Source organism: Anastrepha ludens, chromosome 6 (genome assembly GCF_028408465.1).
Source record: "Anastrepha ludens isolate Willacy chromosome 6, idAnaLude1.1, whole genome shotgun sequence".
Lineage (NCBI taxonomy): Eukaryota > Metazoa > Arthropoda > Insecta > Diptera > Tephritidae > Anastrepha > Anastrepha ludens.
In genome coordinates, this window is record NC_071502.1 from 79,618,502 (window position 1) to 79,626,586 (window position 8,085).

Consider the following 8,085-nt stretch of genomic DNA (forward strand, 5'->3'; position numbering starts at 1 on the left):
GTTAATTGAGTAAAATACCACACCTAGATTAGAAATTTCACCACTACTGGTTAATCTAGAAACACCTAAATGATAGGAAGTGGGAGGTAAGGGAACGGGATTTGGAGCAGGCGATTTGACAACACTTTTGGTAATGTAATTCAGTTTATTTTTACTACACCAAGAAATCTAAGAAGAAGAAGAAGAAAGTAAAGTGAAGAAGTAAACAAGTTATCAATATCTCATTGCCGATTGAATGAGACTGAGTGACCTCTGCCCTAGAATACGATTTTCACAGAGCAATGAGCGATTTTTTAATCGACCCACCCTAATATATACATATATATGTATATAAAATGAGCGTGGCTTTTCTCCGATCTCAATTATATAGAGTTTTCCAATAACAGGTGTTATCGGTGAATGGATTGCGCTATCGAGAGAGGATTAACGATTTTTTATGGCCGGAATTGGATGGTATTGATCTGGACAACGTGTAATTTCAACAAGACGGCGCTACGTATCACACAATCAACGAAACCATTGATCTTTTACGGGAAAAGTTTCCGGACCATGTTATCTCTCGAAGAAGTGATCACAATTGGCCACCGAGATCTTGTAATTTAACACTTTGGGACTTTTTTCTTTGGAGCCACGTGAAAGAGAAGATCTACGCCAACAGCCCACGGTCGATTCAAGACCTCAAAGATGAAATTCGTGAGGCTATCGAGGACATAGGGCAGCCACTTTGCAATTCGGTTATGGAAAATTTCATGAAAAGGATATTGTCCTGTAAGCGTGGTCGTGGTGGTCATTTGCCTGATGTTATTTTCCACTATTAACGGCATACCTTCCTTACTATATACATATACGATGTCACGAATATGTACTAAGTTTAGGCAATAGTTTTTGTAAGTCGTTATGGAAATATACGCATTCACCCAAGAGAGTTTGAGTCACCGCTTCTTATCCAAAATTTTACTTGCATTCTACCAATTTGAGTAATTTTGCTTCGTTTATAATTAACAAATCACGTTTTTCTCCTTTTTGAAATTACGGTTATATCTGCCATATAATGGGCGATTGACCGATTTCGCACATTTTCAATACCTACCTACCTTCGACAAAGAGTAAATGTACCAAGATTCATTGAAATACATATATTTTTGTTCGAACTTTCGTGAGCGCGGACAGAAACAAATATAGCTAAAATATAGACTCCTCTCATTAGTCTGAGATTTTTTGTGTGCATGTACATATATACTTATATATGTCTATAGCTGTGCTCCAATGGTAAATGATCGGGATCCAGATCAAAATTTTGCACGCAAATGCAACAACAACTATGTGATCCCGATAGATACCTGGTTCAATTTATGATCCGAGCTGTTCGGTTTGCTTTCTGTCGTTCGCAGCACTGCCTTTTATGATTGGTAGCACTGTCAAATGAAGGTTTACATAAAAGTGAAGTTACATACATATTTACACATAAAAGATATGTGAACAAAGTTATAGTACACTTGTGTATAAATAAACAGAACTATAAACAAACCTATTTAATAAGACATTAGAATTTAATTACTTTAGAATATGCATCAAAAATTATATTGTTTTCAACAACTCAGCGTGCTACTTTACAAGTAGAAGCATACATATATACATACAAACATACATATGTATGTATATGCACAAGTATATTTTCCACCAACATCTAAAGGACTCGTTCACTCCTCAGTTTCCCGCTGACCTACGGCTTTTCTAATCTATGTGTCACTGCCCTCCTTTCTCTAACAAATCTCGTTCGAAAAACCAGAAAGCAATAATGACTTTTTGACTTTTCATGGGTAGATAATCCCCTACCATAGCACACTAAGAAGTTTTGCAAAAACAACAAAACAACTGCAAAACCATAATCCGATATTTAAAGTCATTAAGGAGACTTGCATAAGCCAACAATGCAAAACCACATAATCCTCCTACTCACTCATGACGGGCACTCCTACGATCTCGCTTCGGCACCCAGGCTACCTGTGTGCGAAAATTGTATGCAAATGACATCTTATTGCCTTTGTGTCCTTTGTTCTTTGTGCGAAAATGAAGACGTTTCGAAGTGAATGAGACAAATCACGGCCGTAGAAATACGACGTAGAATACCTTTTGATTGATGTATTGAAGCGTTCTTTGTAAGCATACACAAGTGCACATACATATTTACGTATAAACATATGTATGTATGCTAATAGCGTTCATGATTGGAAAGATTAGACTTATTTTGATTATTTGTATGTATTTATTATGTACATACGGGATTAAAAACATGGGCACTGAACTTTTTGCAATCAGCACTCGTATTTGTCTGCATGTGGCAAAAATCACAAAGGCATATTCCAGCGTTATTTCATCGCCATTCTGGCTCCAAATACTGGTATATACATATGCATTTCATTTTGCTTGTAACAACATTCGCAAATCAAATCGCTAAATATTTGTATAGTTCCATTGTCGCTCGATGACTTTACTTTGGCTATTATTTGCATTTTAAATACTTATGTATGTAAGCTTTGTGGAATTCTTATCTGGATTCGGGAAATATTTATGCACGCCATGAGCAGATTCGATTTTAGCTCTATTGCAGTTTCAAGATAAGTAGGAATTATAAATAATTTTTAAGTATGCACAGGCACGCAAATTATAAATTATTATTCCATACAATGACGGCTCATTTTCTTACTTGTAGATATTTTATTTTTTTTTATTAATTTTAATGAATTTGAGAAAGGAATGAAAATAATGCGAAGTGCATATTGGTAAATCTAAAATTTTTCGTTTCTTCAAGCTGCTTTCAGACAAAACCATGTACGAAGCTAGGAGTTAAATGAAAATTAAGTTCCCCGTTTAAATTAAAAAGGTAAATTAAGCGCCCTGGGCAGAATTCTCTTTCCATTTCATTCTCTATTCTAAGAGCAAAACCACACTGAATTTGATTATTTCACTTCTCACAACACTTATGTACGTTGATTTTTTAGTGAGTATGAATATTGTGAGCGAAAAACTCGTCGAAAGGAAAGTTCCTAAAAAAAACAGTAACAAGACTCCGACAATAGTTTCTGGTTCAATTTGTTTGTTCCAATTTTGTTTTTGAATAACTCGTTTACTAAATAAAAAATGATTTTGAGTGATGGAAATATTTATTTTACAGCCGTGCAGCTGTCTAATTCAAGTGTCCAATATAATTCATGTACGAGGCCATTTGCAAAAATTATAAATCTTCCGATGGGGTGATTAACATTTCAATTTTCTAAAACAATATTAAAAAAAAAAAAAACTTTAACTATTTTTTCAGTTTGATTACATATTCATAGAACATTTTTACCAATTACGCTGAAGAATTTAGCCCATACGATTTTTTTGGCTTATTAATTTCTACAACATCTCAAGAACATTATCCTAAATTTTCAAGTCGATCCGAATAATAGTTTCGGAGATACAGCCTTCGGAATGTGTGCGCTCCAAGCCACTTTTATTGTTACTCAAAACTTTAAACGCGCTTTTCTCGGAACCGTGTTTTCAAAGTCGGTTGTCAAATTTTCTCGAAAACTACTCAACCGATCTTGATGAAATTTTACACAGGTGTTTGAAATACAATTTACTCGTGCTTGAATGAAGGATTTTGTTTTTTTTTTCAATTACAACTATTTAAAAACAACAAAATGTCAAGCAAATTTGACAGAAATTTTCATTTTTTTGCAAAAATGTCTGTCAAAATTCCAATTTTTACTTTTTTTCTTTCCTTCATTCAAGCACGAGTTTATGGTCTTATGGTCTTATGGCACTTATTTTTGTTTTTTCATTTTTGATGAGCCTGTCAGGAGTTATGCTGACAACGCGGACGCACCTTTTTTTCGAGGGGTCACCGGAAATGACGTCACAATGGAGGAGTTATAATATTTTTTTTTTTTTAATTTCAGAAATTATTCTTTAAATATGTATCTATAAGACAGAAAAAAGTTTGAATTAAATAAATATATTAATTTTTTACATAGAAAAAAAAATATTGAAAGTAGGCCTTTTTTACCCGACGAAACCCATGTAACCCCTTAATATATGTATATATAGAGTAAATAAGCATATCGCAGTTTTTCGGAAACCAAAGATAGCAACACGAATATCTTCTTAAATCTAAAAACCCTAAACACATTCCATTATACAAAATATTTATTTTGCTTCTCTCACTGAATTCTATTCTAAATTATGATCACTATTTATCAATACATAGAAAAACCTTGCGCTTTGTTGATTCCAGTCGTTATGCCCAGATGCAAATGTACAAAAATTAGTGTGTCTGTAAGAATAATGAACCGTCCGCTTCGGTTCCTGCAAACCTTTAAGGAATATTCCACTTAGTTCCTTTTCCATTGTTCCTTTAATAAGTTGGCAGAGTGCGACAAAAACTGAATGATCGTGGTTTGCCAGACGCTTCGCAAAAATTTGCACTAACTCACCATTAACCCTTTTAATTGTTTCAACAACACAAAAAACATAAACATGAGACCCTAAGCGTTGGCGAAGTTACCTGAATGTTCACGTTGTCTTAGTTTTCTTCAGTTCAGCTGAATTTTTCCCAAGGACGTTTCTATTTTGCTTTTCCTTTACGCATTTAACTAACAATTTACACTTTTCATGCTGAATTTTTTTAGGTTGAAAACATTGCCAATTCATAGGGTTGTGAATCTTTGTACTTTTATGAGCTCAAAATATGTTTGCATGAAGCGAAAATTTTCAGGAAAAAATACTACACTGGCATGGATCGATAAGTGTAGAGAGACTGGACGGCAAAGGGTTAAGCTGAAAAAGAATGCAAATGAAAACTGTGTATGTATGCTTGTGTGTATGCGTGCAGACATAATGTCAGGCCTGTTGCAAATGCATTTCACACACATGAGCATATAATTACAAAAACCAATTTAGTTGCACACACTTATTACACACACTCATGCATTCATGCATGCATACAGCATATGTTGCCAAATTTATTTGTAAAACTCTAAATTTCAGTTTCCTTTTTGAGATCTGCTATCCATTTTTAGAAGAACAGAATGCCGCCGAAACCCCTCTTGTGCACACGATGCACATATGCGAATGAATGCATATACAAACATGTGCACATTAGGATGGCACAAAACAAAAAAAAAATTATCTTGATGCTACTCTCTAAATTTTATCCAAAAAATTTAGACAATTATTTTTAGTTGCTTTTTTTTCAATTAATATTTCCTATCGCATTCGTATGGGTAAACTGCATTTTTTTATAAATCTGCTATAAAATATTTAGGGCCCCCCCTAATATGCGCACTACCACATACATATGTACATAAGTACGTACTCCGTGCAGCACAAATGGTGAATTTTACATTAAAACCTAAAATTTTATTGCACATAGTTTTCTTCGCATTGACCTCTGCTTGTATATACCATACATACATATTTATATACTTGTCTTACCAGCTGACGTTTGAACATACGAATTCTGAGCAACGAAACCGGCTTAAATTTGTGGCATGATGAATTGATATGTCAGTGAAACTAATGCTGCTCGAAAAGCAAAGCCTTCAATTGACTTTGCGAGACGCCTAGAAATGCAGAAGTTCTTGGATACGAGTAATAAAAAAATATACTAATAATGAAGTGGAAGTGCAATAAATTTACACACATGCACGAGTCAATACGTATGTATGAGTTCAAAGCAAAAGATATTCGAATGGTGAGATTGTGTGGTTTATTTTTTTTAACTTTATAGATTTTTTGCAGTTTATGTGGATTATTCGCCAAAACTTATCGCGAATTTCGTTATCCATTTATCCATTGCGTTATACATTTTTGAAAGCGAGTTCAGTTTACTAGTTGGAATAAAATTGAAAACCTCAAAAGCTGCATTATGTAGGTTTCTGAAAGCGCCTCCCCCTTGCCATCGCTTTCATTCGCTTTCTTTGTTTCTCTCTCGTGCGGTGGCCTAAAGCGATATGCATTTTCGCGACAGTCGGTTCTACGTTACTGCAACGTCCCGAATTCATATCCGATCAAGGACTGTTACTGGACACCATTACCTGTTTTTTATGTTGCTACAACAACAACAATTCATCATTAATTACTAACCTAATTTCGTCAAAGTCACTAGCATCGAACTCTTAACCAATTCTGACTAGATTTGGCATTCTATGCTCCCTCTACCCTTCCCTGTTGGAAATGGAAATAATGAAAATGCCAATGCAATAATCTTTTGCTGTGAATCGAATGCTTCAAGAGAAAAATAAAGCGTGGAAGAAAGGCAAAGCAATCATAAATTTACATATATAATATGCGTACATCCATATGTACATATGTACATTCAAGTGGCTGTGTGCGTGCCTGTATGTATGAATGTTACGCCGGTTCTACCACGATTCATATGCTCATACCATCATTGGTAAAAGAGGAGAAATCAATTTCTTAATCCAATAATTTTATTCTAATTTTTAATTTATTCTTTTGTATTAAACTCGGAGAGAATCAATTTTTGATTGGACTTTCTGAATTTAGAATTAGCAGCATTGATACACGCCTGAAAAGGCATATGTATATGTTTAGGTATATACTCACACACTCACACACTTTCGTATAGCAGCTTTGTATAAATTAAAAGATGCCAGTACGTGGATTCCTAACTGAAAACAACAGGTAAAATATTGCACAAATATCGAATATGGACCGTTAAATTAACGGCTACCCTCAGCATACAATGTAATAAGTTTCCTTAATGCAAATTTGCATAAAAACCGCTCTTTCCGAAAGTTGGTTTATGTAAATTTTCCTTCAACCCATTTCCTTTGCCCTTTCTCCGTTTTGCAATGCCACAACTCAAACATACATATAGATATACAATGCATATATCCCTATATGCAGAATATTATCAGAGTGGGTTTTCACTTATGGGCAATGGTAATTTTCTTTCTAACAGTAAGCAAAAAATCAGCACGACCTGAAGAAAGTGGTATATAGCAAACTACTATCACGTATATATATATATATTTATATATATAATTGGTGCGTACACCCTTTTTGGGTGTTTGGCTGAGCTCCTATTCCTATTTGTGGTGTGCGTCTTGATGTTGCTCCACAAATGGAGGGACCTACAGTTTCAAGCCAACTCCGAACGGCAGATTTTTTTTATGAGGAGCTTTTTCATGGCAGAATTACACACGAAGGTTTGCCATTTCCTGATGAATAGCGACCGCTATTAGAAAAAACTTTTCATTTGGTCTTTCACCGAGATTCGAACCCACATTCTCTCTCTGAATTCCAAATGGTAGTCACGCACCAACTGATTCGGCTACGGCGGCCGCCGTATACCTTCCTCTAAATAAATATGTATATATACACATACATATGTACATATATCAAAATTCAAGTACTAGAATTAAACATTTTTTAACTTTGCAAAAACACAGTTTTCGTTTCAATTTCATTTTCAGCCATAGGATATCCAATTTAAAGAAGTTAAAAGGTATAGGAGTTGTAAATGCTCACAAGCAAGCATTTAAACATATTATTCCCATACATATATATGTATGCATGCAAGTTCAAACATAGAAACATACACAAGAACACACATACACATACATGCATTTAACTCAGTTCATGCAGCGCCGAACGCGAATGTGAAAAACGCGATGGCGATCGCAAACATCTCTTTTTCGTACACACACGTACCCTTTGAAGCCGCTAAAAAGTGCATATAACACAATAAGAAATAATATTAATTTAACAACAACAATACAAGTGCAGCGGCAGCAACTCGAAACTCGTATGTGGCCATGTGACGATCGTCTACTCGCACAAGTCGCGAACTCGCTCATTCGCTCACTCTGTTCCTATGCATTCCGATGGCATCGTAGCAATATACAAAATAAAAAACAAATCAACCTTTCTGTGCATTTTTTCATATTCCTATATTTCTTGTTGTTGCTGCTTTTCTTTTGCCAATGCCAACGATCGCTGTCGCTGGTATTGAGTATAGCGGCGCACGCATTTTTCCACTCTCTCACACTCACGTGCAAATGTGCAGCGTCTCTG